The sequence below is a fragment of the Cyprinodon variegatus genome, unplaced genomic scaffold (genome assembly GCF_000732505.1).
Source record: "Cyprinodon variegatus isolate N-32 unplaced genomic scaffold, C_variegatus-1.0 Scaffold185, whole genome shotgun sequence".
NCBI lineage: Eukaryota > Metazoa > Chordata > Actinopteri > Cyprinodontiformes > Cyprinodontidae > Cyprinodon > Cyprinodon variegatus.
This window is the reverse complement of record NW_015150638.1, coordinates 690,775-707,099: the sequence shown is the minus strand read 5'-3', so window position 1 is coordinate 707,099 and position 16,325 is coordinate 690,775.

Here is a 16,325-nt window from a genome sequence, read left to right as displayed (position 1 = left end):
TAAACAACCCTGTAGAATAGAATAGAATAGAATAGAATAGAATAGAATAGAATAGAATAGAATAGAATAGAATAGAATAGAATAGAATAGCATAGGTAGCCTAGGATAGAATAGCATATAATAGAATAAAATGTCATAGAACAGTATAGCATTGAATAGAATAGATTAAAATATGTTTATTGTACCACAGAGACAAAAACAAGTAGGAGATGGGTTATAGATACACACATGTGTAAATGATTATTTAGATCTTAACCATTAAAGTCAAAACTACAGCAGAAGAGAAAAAACATTATAAATAGTCTGGTTCCTATTTATAACATGTTACGCCTTTCTGGAACATGTATAACCACAGTTTGTCTTCTGTTAAAAGGTTGGTATAATAACTTTTTTGTATTTAAAAGGTATTTTTAATACCGTTAGAGGCACACTTCTTCTATTGTAGTGATATTATTGGTCACAAGTGTGTTTAGTATGTGCCAAACACCACACTTCCTTTTTTGACTATTATGATCTTTAGTGGAGAAAAGTGTATATCCTGTGAGCATCCTGTAAAGAAAGCTTTTCCATCATGTTGTAACACAAAGGTTTCACAAACAGGCTGCATTGACCTGAAAAAGTCCAGAGAGAAGGGGGGAGTAGGAAGAGAACACCTGCAGCTTCTTTCACAGATATTTATCTCACAACAACACTCACAGCTGCAGCGGCTGCTTCCTAAATGTTCACCACTTCCTCACATATTCTAAGAAAAGACTTTCGATGGTAAGCTTTCACACTTCAAGTAGCACTTACCAATCAACAGTGTGCTTGTAGGCTGAGATCCATTAGTATTTTTTTAATATTGCTTCTTCTGCTGTTGTTTTTTTCCTCAGCATAGCCAAGTCATCCCATGTGAAGCATGATGAGAGCGCTAACCATCAGTGCTTGACCAATAAGCAAATCCGAAATCAAAGGGCTCTACCAGTAAAGCACCAAAAATGAACTTGATAAACAAAGTTTAATCTTTTTTTATTTGAATACATCTTCTCACACAATGCAGCACATTATGAAAAATTATTGAAACAATAAAATATTATTTATATGAATTATAACAAAACAGGAAAACACATAGTTAATAACAAGCAGCACTGAAAAGAATCCCCTGAAACATTTTACATTCTTTATTGCAATTTATTTTGAGGATTTAGTTAGGATGTTTTTATATTCATTCCCAATAGAGAGAGCTAAAATCACTGCAGCTTTACACCAGTTACACACATTTAGAATATCAGTACTCAGCATTTTTCTGGATGTGTGATCTAATAAAACATTATGCATTCAGTTTGGTGTGCTTCTGATTGTTAACATTTGAGTGAACCCCATACTGAAACTGTTTCACATTGAGCACAACATTGTTGAGTCTCACACTCTTAATAATTTACAGAGATCTAAGAACAATTGTTGTAAGTTAATTTAATTTGTTTGGGGATTTTTTTTTTTCCGCAAGAGGATGAAGTAAAAGTTCTGCACAGCTGTAATGAAATGAAATTTTGTTTTGAATATACTCTGTGTATACTATATGACTATAAGAGTTGTCTAAGTCTAATGGCTTCAAGTCAGATTTTGTCGCCTGGAGGTAACAAACTATAGAAACTATGCATAAAGGGAAGTTAGGAAACTCACACAAATGTCAAAATAAAACCAACCATTTACAGAAAGAGATTGCTGAAAAATAATCTATTTTTACAGAAGAGTAAAGTGGATTTATTGTGCTCTAATGTTGCAACTGTGTTGAATTTTGCTCACACCTAATTCATACAGAACCATAATCATAAATAAAAGAAGAGCCAAGCCGGAACTTTAGCAGTTGATCCAAACTAAACATCCTTTGTACTCAATGCACCTTGCCTTCCGAGTTCCAATTAAATCGATGGGATCCAGGACACCCACTGCCAACCAGCCACCTGAAATAACTGTCTGAACAAAAACACTTTTTATGTTCTATTTGTTTCTCATTATTGCAAAAATAAACAGAAGGAAAATATCCTCTTGTTACAGACAGTTACATACAGTATTTTTTTTATTTGGGAAGAAATATATAAGAATATAAATGCAAATAGTTTGCCTGATGAAAAAAAATAGCCATATTTTTGAAGATGAAAATAAAAATATCATTAGTTGATCATTTCCTGCTGTTTGACACCAATCAACATCTACTGCCGCTGTTTTTACAGCTCTGTCTGACCACAGTTAACAAATGGATCTACTCATTTCAGTAGATTAATGTTTAAAAAAAAACTAAAATGGATAAACCAAAGGTTCTTGCTGAACTGATGTACCTAAATAAGTTTTTTTAATAGGTTGGATTACAATTCCCTTCAATTCGACTAATAAGAAAACAAAGATTTAAATAATAACTGATTTGATTACATAGAATGTGTACAACACAGAGAAAATACAAACAGGCTACCTGCTTTAAATTATGACTCTATTTACTAAAGTAAAAAAAATTAAAACATCCAATCCAGATATGAAAATCTAATCCCAATATTTCAATTCATGCATTAAAATGAACTGGCTGGGAGGCAGCTGGGGATCAGATGTTTTGGCTAATGTACAAATTAAACATGAATCAGTTAAGTTAATCAGTTTGCCAAAAATAAAAATAATAGACTTATATATGCATATGTAGAGGTTTTGATCTCCAGCAGCTGCTGCTTTTGCAGCACGTCACACACTTTAGAAGCTCAGAAGCTCGCGAGGCACTGCTCCTGCTGCTCAAAACGCGCTGCAGGACCTTTTGTTGCTCGTTGATGCGCGTCAACCATTGACTTTGTGAACTAGCTGCCTCTGCTGCTTCTAGAACGTGTGGTCTGACTGTAGCATTACTCTGATATTTGATGGTGAGATTTGTGAGAAATGGTTTGAGACTATTTGACAAATATAGGTTAGCATAGATTATCAAAAACCTTTATATGTTGATGATATAATAAATCTGACAAACATCATGTCATGTCCGTATTTTAAATATTTATCAATTGAAAGAGCATCTCTGACAATAGAAATATCTGTTATTAAAATGTCACACACCTCAAATCTGCCTTGTTTCTCTATGCATTTAGTCCAGCAGCTCTTTGGAATTAATGGAGATCATGTTTGAACAAAGAACATCCTCTTATATCGGTTAAATGTCAGCCTGTTCTCTGCATTAACAGGCTTGTTTTTACTTGTTGCATCCACTGGGACTCCTAAAACCTAACATGTGGTCATTTAATCCACCCACATACAATCAAAGGGTTGTTTTTTCTTTTTTTTGGACGGAGCAATTAGTAAGCATGCAAGAATATAAATATTTAACAACATTACATTAAACATTTGAGATGTTGAGCCTAGCACAACAACTCCTTGATGAAAAACATTTGGGCCTTAATGGTTTCCTTACAACCTGGAAGTGGTGGTGGGAGGTGTCATGTCTAATGGGTTTGTCATTTCATGTGCACAGGCTTCATCAAATGGGATAATTGCAGCCATTCAGAGGTATTGTTGGAGAGTAGTGCAGGAAAAGCCTTTTTGCAATGACAGCTGAAGAGCTGCAGGCAACTGATTAGACCACTGCTGAGCAGGAGTCCATGGTTGCTTTCTCTGTCTCCTCAAAGATACGTGTGAAGGTAAAACCCTTACCATGCAACTGAAAAGGCTCTACTTGAGAATTTAGATTTAATGTTAAACTCTTGTGTAGGTGGATTTTGTCTGAAAAGTTTTATTCTAAAGGAACCTTCAGTAAAGTTGGACATTTTCTCTTTTACAGGGGCAGTGAATTGAATTGTCTAAATGGACCAAGTATTTCAGAGGACTGGCAAGTGAAGCAAATGCACACACTAATGGCTGAGTGATTTCCCGCCTGTTGTGAGACATAATGGCTGAGCCTTTTTACAAAAGACATGCCTTCACCCTGAGAGGAATCTGATCTAACATAAAATAAATGGTAACTAAAAGCTTTAAGCTGTCCAAAAGCTTTTCATGCAGTTTCATGGACTAACTAGGGTTCAGCTGACCTCAGATTTCTAATCAAATCATTTCTGCTTGTGGTTTGCATACTACTTTTTGTGTGGTTAAAAATGTGATGTAGTTTCTTCTACATTTACCTGATGATTTAGCATGCATATTAACTCAAATAATTCAATGGCTTGAAAAAACATTATTACCCTGTAATTATGCATTTGCCGATGTGGAAAACAGCTCATAGCAAGGAATTTAGCAATGCTTATACGAAAAGAAAAGCTGAAAAAAAAATTTGGGTTACTGACATTGCTTGAAAATAAATAGTCAATACATAGGCACAATACATACGAGGGCAGAGCCTCATATTTACATTTCATCCTGGAGACTGGACTGGATAAAGGACTCTTAAGGTCAGTGGGGAGCCAAATTTCAGATAGAGACAGATTGTTTGGTTCAGGGTGGCTGTTATTTGTTTCTGCCAGCCTTCAGAGTTTTTGTTGGAGTCTCATAATGGTGAAACCCAATAGAACAGAGGTAATGGTCCACTCCGCCAAGATCCAAGCTTGCAACTATTACTTAGTCTTGCTGATTTATAATTACAAAAAGATAAGTTGCATTTTAAAAGTAACACAGCATTTAAAAATTTTTTTTTTAGTAAATTTTCTGGTAAACTTGGAGATAAACTTGGATATATATATTTGCATGTTGCATATCCCACTAAATCTGTTTCACCTTTAAATCTGCAGCTATGTCTTCTTGTGTCTCTGTGCTCTTCTTGGATTTATTATAATGATGCCAAAAAAAAGCTTTGCAGTCTGATTCCATCTAACTGCAAACAACAGATATACCTATAACTGTGAGTCATTATCCTCTCAGAAGCCTCTTTTAACTAGTGAAGAAAAAACAACATTTAAACCCTTTGTTTTGTCAAATTTATTACATTATAATACTAACTTTTAACATACACTTACACTCTTACCATTTTCTTTACTGAACAATCTCCATATGGCTAACGAACACATTTTTGCAAATGTTATCCCTTCTAACTTTTACTTAAACATATATTGAAGTAGCTTCTGGTTAAAATGCACTGAGTGCTACTATTGTGTGTTGTCTCTCCTCCAACCACATAGCTACTATGTATGCAGTAAGTAGCAACCAAACATTTTGTTATATCTCAGTGTGAAGTTTCGATGATTTTAGAAGGATAGGTGGGACTTGGGAGCAGCGGGACAGAGAGAAAAAATGCACACAGAAAACTCTCTGAACACAGACACAAACCTGAGTTTCTATTGGCTAAAGTAATTGAGGGGAGAGTGGAAATTGTGGAAATTGTTGGTAGGGACTGTTCCTTCCTGGCCAAAGTTGGTGGGGACATGACCACACCAGTCCAATTAATCTATTGGATTGAGAGACCAGCTGACCAGATCTTTAATTCAGTTTGTAGGTTTTGAGAAGATATGTGACGAAAGACTCCAACAGAAGAAAAGACACAGAGCTAAGCAGGGTAGACAGGGGAAGGAGTGGGAGACAGAGAAAAAATGTCCTCCTCCACCGAGAGCTAATTTAGACGAGAAGGTATTGTAATGTAGAAAGATTATGTCATGGATGGTTGTGGTTTGGAGGACCCAAATGCAGAGGCAGAGGTGAATACTTGTAGTTTTAATGAAAATGGTTAAAGGAAAATTCCGGTTTTTAACACTTTTAGCCCATTTTCTGTAGTGTCCAGGATGAAATCGAATGATCGACACCAAAATTTTGACAATTGGTCCTGTCACTGCTATTTGGCTCATGCAGAATCCCCCCCTGGCTGCTTCAGAATGGCTTCCATAGTGCATGTCCGATAATGTCCTTAAAACAACCTTAAACGTTCTTTTTTTAAAATATGCTACTCACCGGGTCGTCAGCGCTGTTCAATGACGTTCCAAAAAAAGTTTCGTAAAGAAAAAACGTTCCTGTAGTGTTTTATTTAGCATTTTGTAAATCCCATTGAGTTCTGTTGGAATAGTCAATATCCCTCCGCCACCTGAAACGGAAAGGGGGCCTGTTTACGCTTAGTTGTAGTCTTTTCGCAAGGCTCAAGTGTTTCTGCTTCACTCTGTGTACTCCGACGTCGAGGTGCTAACGTCTCTGTTAAACACTTTAAAAAACTCTGAAAATGGAATACGAAAGGTGGATTCTTGAGGAGGACATATTGGACTTTGAGTTTGACGGTAGAGGATACCGTCGCCAACTAGTGGTCTGGAGTGTGCAACGCTTCAGATTCGAACGGGAAGCGGAAGTTTATAAGCGGTTGTGATGTATCGGAAAAAATAGTTCTGGGATTTACAAAATGCTAAATAAAACAAGACAGGAACGGTTTTTCTTCACAAAACTTTTTTTGGAACGTCATTGAACAGCGCTGACGACCCAGTGAGTAGCATATTTAAAAAAAAGAACGTTTAAGGTTGTTTTAAGGACATTATCTGACATGCACTATGGAAGCCATTCTGAAGCAGCCAGGGGGGGATTCTGCATGAGCCAAATAGCAGAGACAGGACCAATCGTCAAAATTTTGGTGTTGATCATTCGATTTCATCCTGAACACTACAGAAAATGGGCTAAAAGTGTTAAAAACCGGAATTTTCCTTTAACAAAGGCAGTCCAAAAATCCAACTAAAATGTTACAGGCCAGAACCATGAAAACTTCAAGGGAAAACACGTAGAAGGAGCCAGGGAGAGACGAGGGGAGACGACTACAGCGAAGACAGGACCAGCAACAACAGAGGAACCAACAAAGAGTGAGAGCAGAGGGAGAGCATAAATGGCTGACAGAGACAAAGGGAGAGCTAACGAGCTGACAAGGAGCAGGTGTGAGGAGACAACGAGGGAGCCAAGGGGAAAGGAACACACACACACACACACAAGAGGGCAATAGAGGACAACAGAAAAACATGAGAACTAACATAAATCTAGAAATTACAACAAAATAGGAATTAAACCAATAAAACTAGAAAACAAGGAGCAAAATAAAGCACAACATAACCAAAACCATGACAGATTATGTTACATAGTTCTTGAAACCCTGAATAAATAAAAATCTGACAAGTGTTGTGTTCATGTGTTTTAATCATCCCTAAAAAAATACTTTGTAGAACTTCCCTTTGCTGAAAATTATAGCCGTAAAGGCTTTTGAGATATGTCTCTATCGGCTCTGTCCATTTAAAGTCTAAAATTTCTGCTAACTGTTCTTTTTAAGATAGCTCATCCTCTGTAAACTTGAATGAAGACCATCCATGGCCAGAGTTTTATGGGGTCATTCTTATCTATGAATATTCTTGCAACCACTCCTTGTGGCTCTGGTTAAGGGTTGTTCTCTGGATGTTGAACTTAAATCTCAGTTCTTTTGCAGCATCTAACAGTTTTGCCCTGTAATTAGCGCCTTCCATTTTCCTTCATCTTTGACCAGCCCCTTGCCCAAACTACTGAGGTGGTGTGTTTAGGGCAACATGGAGCTTTAGTTTTCCAAAGCGCAAGATTTTTTCAGGTACTTTAAGGTCAAATCTACCCTTGCTTGTTCCTTTCGGTGTCTTCGACTGACCTGTTTTCCATATTCCTTGTTTGTTAACCGAACATCTGGATTTATCCTAAGACCAAATTCATATCTCCCCACTGAACAACAATTGGTTGAAAAGACATTGTAAAGACAGCATGCTTTACATCCATCGTCTACATTTGGTTGAAAACTGAAAGGTGAAAAGCTGTAATTTTAAGATAGTTGAAAAGACATTGAAAACTGGATTTGCTAAATCTTTTCAACATATATTACTGGACTAAAGTGGGACAAAATCAGATCTTCCAAACACAGCCCAGTTTTCAACAATGATTCTGGACTAAATTAGGACTATGACTTACCGACCAGATTTAGCCTAAAAACCAATATCTAAATGACGTCTGGTGTATGGGGGGGCTTTTTTTTAGATTTGATATGTTCTAAATCTGTTAATATTTTTTCTAAGCATTATATCTGCCAGATTCATGCTAGTATTTTATTATACTTTTAGTTAATCTCCTGGTCTTTTGGAGAGTGGGTACAAGACAAGATATTTTAGAGTGTAATATCAGTGCACACAAAAAAGTCCATTCATCTTTTTTATCTCTACCAAAAAAAAAGAAATCTTTCAATTTTTAGCGCATAGAAAGGAGGCAGGGATCGTGTTTGAATTATAATTTCTCTGCCATACGTATTTATGCCACTTAATAAAGGCCACATAAAGTTGAGGACCATCACCCTGACTTGAACCTTCACTGGATACCTGTTTAACGTGTGAGAAAAGAATAAAAATATACCAAATTAAAGATTTAAGCCATATTTGAATGAAGTGGTTTGCTTTTCTACACACTGTGTGCCACACAATGAGGCACATCTGCGAAATATTAAAAGCAACAGACATTAATTTTTATTCCTAAATGACAGACATGGAAAACACACTAACCAGTCATCTGAATAAGGCTGACTCATACACTCTGCATCTAATTGGATGTTATTGGCTTATACCTCATTAGCACTACTGCCCTATCATCACTCTTTACTTTTTACTTTGCTGTGGATAAGTTTGGACTGAACTTTAAAGCCTATTAGCCATGAATCAATGGCTACAAGGAATAAAACTAAAATATCTTTAGACTGCAGAAAAGCTTGATTAAGACATTCAAGGAAATTAATGTTTCAGTGTTGTATCTCATACAAACACAAAAGAACACAGTAAGTGCTCTACATTAAACATATTATGGAGTATGTCCAGGAGTGTCTCCTGCAGTTTCTGCAGTATGGGATAGAGGCACCTCTTTTGGGAACTCTGAGTGCCATAATTCTGCTGCTTTTCTTTAAAGTTGATTCTTCATATGATCTGTTGTATATTTGTCCTGCATTAGTCCTTGTCTTTAATTTCAGAGAGTTTTTGTAGCAACATGACAAAAAGTAATTAATACAGCTTTTTACAAAACCAGATTAGAGAGAATAGAAGTGTCAGACCTTAAAAGCAGTATATAATGGACTTCAGAGCATCTGATACTTTAATTTGAGATGTGATTATAACAAATTCAATAAAAGCTAAATTCCATCTACTCATTTTAACAGGATGAAAAATCCTTCCTTGGTTACTGGTGGGTAATCAACACCATACAGAGAAAAAGTGACACTTCATGGCTGTCAATTTTTTCCCTGGATATTATCTCCAACACTTGAGCAAATTTTAACTTAATATCGTTGCAAAAAACCTATTTTGAGTAAAATTTAATTGAATTGTTAACACCTAATTTTTAACTGAATACCCTCAGAGTAACACTTCCAAATCAGGTTCCAAAACATTTAATATTGTAGTATGCATAATCTGGATGAGTTTTAGTTACATAAATTTAGATACATGCTACAAGTCTATGTCTCACAAATGAACACACTGAAAGGCCAATGCTGTAACAACCAGGCCACCTCTTGCTGGGTGTTTACACACAAGTCAGTAAATGTAAATGATTAATTACAATTATAATTCAACTCCACATGCCAACATAAACCCACAACAAAAAAAGTATGTTGCCTGCTCAACACCTGAAAAAAAAATGCAAACTTATCTTAGATATAAAGTTGTGAGTTTCTTGGTTGCCAAAGGTGTACTGAAATAGTAAGCTAGCAATAGTGATAGTAAGTAGTTATCCCGCATAAAGGAAATATAGTACATTTGTGGAATGGTTAAAACCTGTATATTTAAGACCAGAGATAATATGCATATCTAGTATTCCACTTCTCTGCAGGCATGAATGCAACTTAAAAGAAGGCAAGGGAGAGTTGCCGGTTTGTTTAAGGCAAACAGGTCCCCCTAGTTCCTACTCCGGAATAGTTACTCCAAGTTGATCCTTTAATTCCTTCCAAGTTACTTTCCAGGCTTACTGTAAATACCAATCTCCTTCCTCCTCCTCCTCGATTATTTCCTTGCACTTCTTACTTCTCAGAGCACTAACTTAGATCAAGTTTGCTAGAGTTGCTCTCCCCATGGAAAACCTTCCTCCACCTACAGTATCTCCCCTCTGCCTGTACCCCCATATTGTTAAAGGAGCCCAAAGAACACACAGTATCAGATATACAGCACCAACACCTCCAGAACATAACCTTAAGCAAGTAATTAAGACACAGACACCCTCTGATGTTTCATATCTTTACTTCTCCTCTGCAGGAAAGTTCATTAATTAGCTGTTTTTCCTTCCACTCACCCCAGGGACCTGCTTACTGACTGAAATGAGAAAACCACTATTGATCCACACAAAACACTTTAAACCACCTCTTCAGTGTGTGGTATGTACCATAGTCTTCTATTTTATTGTGACAAAAACGAACTAATTATATAATTTGATCATGACATTCCTAAAAATCGGACCTTAACATTTTTGTTTACATTTTGGCACAAATATACCCAAAACTAAAAAAGGACCATTTTCATTATATCGGCATATTAGAAGTGCATTTTACAGTAATGGAAAACTAATTTTGTTGGTTTTCAAGTCAACATTAAAATAACAACCCATAGTATCTCCAGTGATATCTTATTAAATTAGCAATCACCTTTGAAAGATCACAATAGCTAAATCCAGTTTTGCTAGAATTACCCAGGCACGACATCTGCCAGAACTGTTTCATCACACTAAAGTAGTTCAAAGACAGATTTGAGGTAACTGACCTCTATTCATGTTGAAATTGATATTTTAAATGAATGTCTGAGCCTCTTGGACTATAGCAAACCACAATGACAGACATTACTTACCAAGTGAGAAAACTTAGCTGAATGATACAGATTGGCCAGTCAAAATAATCAAAATTATTTCTATTGACAGGAATTTTTAAGGAAGTTATTCTTAGAAAAAAAAAAAGCAACCAGTATTATTTAAAATGCACCAGTATTATCACCCTGTACCCTTTTTAGACTGGTTATTTTGTTAAATTGCAAGTGATTCACATTATAACTAAACCTATAACCTTTATTGCAAGTGAGTCGCAATATAACTATGAAGATGTCATTATGTTTATTTTTTACAAAAGGGGTACTTAAATCCAATCCTCAAGAGCTACTCTCCTCCAACTTTTTGATGTACCCCATTTTTAGCATTTCTGAATAAAATTAGTGGATTGTTACCATTCCTCTGCTGAGCTAAATAAGGGGTCTGAGCCTTTAGATTGAGGTGTGTTAGAGAAGAGTTGCATCTAAAAGTTAAAGGATGGTGGCTCTTGAGGACTGGACTTGAGCACCCCTGATTTATAATAAAAAGACTACAAAGTAAAGTTGATGTGTTATAACTTCATATTTCTGACTACTGGCTATGAAATAAGTATGAAACTAAAAAGACTTAGACTTTGACAAACTTTGTCATTTTATATACACAATGTGTATGCAAATGAAATTTCGTTATGTTCAGGCTTTTGACAGTGAATGAGCAGCTTAGCAGTGAAATTAATATTTCCATTTATAAGGTGCAGCAGTGATCAAAAAGTAAACTGTAAAAAATAAAAAATAAAAATCAGAAAAAGAATGTTTTTCACAATAATTAAATTCCAGGAACAAATACAAAACAAAACAAAAAAACAGCAGAACTCCTACATCTCTTCTTCTCTTTCCTTTCATTCAGGACAAGGGCGGCAGACTCAGCAGAGACTCCCAGACTTCCCTCTCCCCAGACACCTCCTTCACCTCCTTCTGAGGTAGCCTGGTTCACAGCCAGCTGTTAGCCAGTGTTGATGATGATGAGATGATGTGAGGAGTAAAGATTCTTGAAACTGATTTAAAGTCGTCTTTCCTGCACATAGAGAGCAAATTACAGGAACATTTGGAGCGTCTTTCTTTAGGAACACTGTCACTGAGTCTCTACGCCATTATCTCTCCACTCATTCTGTGTTCAACAACGGTCTACATTGCACCTCAATAGCCAATCGGTGAAACTCGACAGTGCATTTTTGACTGATTTTAATTCTGCTGATGAGCTGAGAGACAACTTTATTATAACACATCAGACATCAATGAGTCCATTGCTCCAATTAAAGTGAAGGTTGTTTCTGGGAAGAAAAGCTGAATACAGGTGGAGAAAGAGTGCACTATGTAGGTCCACTATAACATCTATATAGAGAAACTGCAGAAATAAGAATAGTTTTTCTGTTGGATCTGTCATAATGGGCTTTAAAGATCTGACCCATGTGTAGAGAACCACTCTGAGACCAAGGGTTTAACCAAACCAAACCAAAGTTTAACAGGTTTATTGTAGGTTAGCAAACACTGATGGAGATTGAAACTCAGTGGGGAAACAATGCTGGAACTTAGCGGACTGGTGAACCGGAACCGGAAACTCTGAAGGGGAGATCACAGTGATCAGTTCAGGGACAGTAGGAAAATAGACTGAGGCTTGAATATTGCTGGAGAGGCACTCACTTTTGGGGGGCTCTTGGTTTATCCTTGGATCCAGTTTGTGGGGGTTTAATCCAGAAAAGAGGAAACTCGTTGGAGAGCGGACAGGCAGACATACGTTGGACCCAGAAGAGTAAAGGAGCGGACTGTCACTTGGTTTTCCAGGAGTGGACTTGAATGGATCATGTGGAGGTTTTCCACTTGCTCAGTGAGATTCAGTAAATCCTTCCAGGGGGTAGAAGGTCCAGGCTTATCAAGTAACACAGGAAGTCTTCCCGCCAAAGAACAAAGACAAAAAATAAGTTCAGACGCAGAGGAACAATGCTAAGGTTAGACTCTGCTAATCTCAGTTTGGCTAGAGTACCCAATATTGGCAAACACTCTGGCATCAAGGTGGTGACAGCCCGATGCTCAAGTACTCCTCTGGTAATGACCCAACAAGTGGCAGGTGTGCAAGGGGGCCCAACGAGGACAGGGCACTGCCTGGTGGTGGAGAGGGGAAAACACAAAAAACAACCCACACAAACTGGAATCCTAACAAGATCTTAAACAATAATAACTTTCATATCTGATTCAGAATGGATAGGTGAAGGACTAGGGCTTCTCCACTTTTCCTGCGAATGAAACAAATTTGCTAACTTAATTGAAAATAAGGGGAATCCTGAATATCCATATCAAGTCCACTTGATGTTTTTAAAGCCAACAAAAAAATCCCAATGAAATCATATACCAATGTCTTCTTCTTGTCAAAAATGTTCAAAGACATCTGCATAAATGCAAATTAATAAAGAACCAAAGCGGAGCTACTATTGGACCTTAGTGCAGCATTTGATACTGTTGATCACTTAATTCTACCAGATCACCTGAAAAAACTGTTCAGTCTTTCTGTTACAGAACCCTACTGATTCAAATCCTCCCTCAAGGACAGGACTTTTGCCACGAGGTAACTTTACATCTGAGATAAGAATCACATGTCATTCCCCAAGGGTCCATCTTAGGGCACTTCCTATTCAATGTCTACATGCTGCTTCTAACTTAGATGGTAATAAACAACACTATAAGTTACCATAACTATGACACAAACCTATGCAATATTAGAAACTGATTTCCTTGAAAATTTAATTAAATAACTACTAATTTTATGCTTTGTTCTCTTGACATATATTTGTAACTAAAGAGGTTTTTGTATGAATTCATTTTCGTTAATTTAATTTAGTTTGGTGAAGTTTTTGCAACTGATCAAAATAAATGAAGGCACCAATGTTCAGTGAGCCTCTTTTGGATCTTAAAAACCTTTTTTATGGCTGGAATTTTTTTAGATGTAAAAAGACAAATTTTGTCAGGGCAAGAACCCACAACACCAGGTACCCTAAACTATGAAAAATGGCCAGATCTGAAATATCTAGTAAGTGGCAGGTCACAATATTTCAATTCACTTCAAGGTCAACCAACAAGGTTACGTTGATATATACAAATCACCACTTTCAAATAGTCCACCGCTTTTATGCATGCTTTCATCTTTCCCTTTTATGCATGCAGCATATCCTACAATGTCTATACGACATTCCCCCACTATAAAATCCCCCACTATAATGATCTTGTCAGTATTTGACATTTAATCAGATAGGAATTCTGAAAACTGCTCTAGAAATTGTGAGTTAGGACTTGGTGGATAATTCAAATTTATAAACAGAAGGGGTTATGTTGCTTTACAATTTGGATGGGGGAAACTCAGGGTTAAAAGTTTAAAAGAATTTGAACTTTTAACTGGCTTTGGACTAATCAGTAAGTCAGACGATTGCTGCTACTCCTTCTCCTCCTCCTGTGTGCAAACTTATGCAAATTTAAATGTAATTTTTTTTTCATTTGTTAATCTCATATACAGGATTCAGAATATATATGACTGTTGAAAGATCTTTGTGATGGGAATTTTGCATATGGGACTTTTAAAATTTTCATACAGACTGCAAAACATGAGTATGACCAAATAAAGATTTACCAAAATTATCTCTTCAAGATTTAACCTTTGCTTAGCAGCAATATCCTTTACAACCCTCATTTCTGTTCAGCTGTGGCTGATCAGAGCTCCTGTTGCTGCTGCACATTCAACTAAGCTCTGAGTTATATCCAACCTTTTCTCTACACATGAACAGCCCCTAAGAGGTCACACTCCTATTCTATTTTCTTCAAACTCTGAATTTTCCCTGCTAGAGATGAATTCAAGACTGTGGGTAAATCATCAAATGCTTTTTCGTAACAACATCTTTGGCATTTAGTTGGATTTATTTTCTATTTTAAAAGGGATGACTTGCATAAAACAAGGTCCATTAATCGATTCAATTGTTTCTTTATTGAAATGCTTTCATAGTTCTCAGGTTTTATAGGAGGCCAACAATGATTCAATATTCAAACATAACTTTACATCCTCATTAACCAACGGATCAGAATAGCTTGATCCAGAATAGGTCAAGAATACACAGTGTTTCAGACCGTGAGATGGTTCTGGTTGAGCCCCTCACCATGGTAACCATGTTCTCTATTGTCATGACAACCTTTTATGGAGGGGAAAAAACAGGGAACAAGGAGAAACAATCAAAGGGAGTAATCATGGCTGACAGGACAAATCCTGATGGATTCAAATTCATCTGTTTCTCTTCAGCAATAACTCATCTTTATAAATCCTGACAAATTTATCAGCTGTCCTTTCTCTAAAGTACTCCTGAAATTTTAAATAAAATTAGTGTTTAGATTTTTCCTACCTACTGATATGCTAGTGCCTTTATAATAATGGAGAATTAATGAATAAATGGATTAATTTGCAACTCAATGTTGCTGTAACTCTCAAAGGTGTTTTCTCTGAGTCTTTTCAACATGTTGTTGTTTTTTTTCTGTAACACAGTCAAAAGATATATTTAAAATTATTTTAGATGTTTTTTGTTTGTAAAACTACAAAAGATTCTCATGTTTTCACAGCTCAATGACTAAACTCCTGCACTTGACAAAAATAATGAAGAGACTATAGATATTAATTTTAAAGTCCTGCCACAAATTTTAATTTGAAATCTTGGTGGACCGACTATTGGAACACTTGAACACATTTTCATCTAATCCAATGTAGTTCTGGCTGTACAGTATATTTTAAGAGAGGTTAAGAGTTACTATAATATACGGTAATAAAATGGGCCACACGATCTGTTAAATACATAGTTTTTGCGCAAGTTTTTAAAGCATTTTTGCAGAGGATGACATTTAGCAAGAATTTGACTTAGTGATGGGCAATGAGTTCCTAATTTCAGCAGTTAATGTTTTCATTAAACAACATTTAACATGGAGGTCTTCAAGAGGGGGTCCGCGACCCCTAGGGGGTTCATGGAAGTATTGCATGGGGGTCGCAAAAGTTTTTTTTATATTCAGCTGATACTTTATAATCCATTTTTCCACTAATTGAAATGTCTTTAAATACACATTAACATGAATTCAACACACTGTAGTAAACTGATAAATGGAGGCAGAAGATGTATGAGGTGCCCCCAGGGACATAAATCAGAATTAACTTTCATATCTACATATTAAATTACACTCTTCCATATAATATACTGAAAACCTCACACAAACACTAGTAAAAAGCTCTCACATAAACTAGTGAAAACATTTACCTCTTATATAATCTACTCAAAAGCTCTCATACAAAGTAGTGAGAACTGTTCATATAAACTGGTGAAAAGCTTTACCTTTCATACACACTACTAGAAAGCTTTCATATACACTATAAAAAAGCTCTCATATACACTACTACAAAGCTCTCATATACACTATTAGAAAGCTCTCATATACACTACTAGAATGCTCTCATATACACTATTAGAACGCTCTCATATACACTATTAGAAAGCTCTCATATACACTACTAGAATGCTCTCA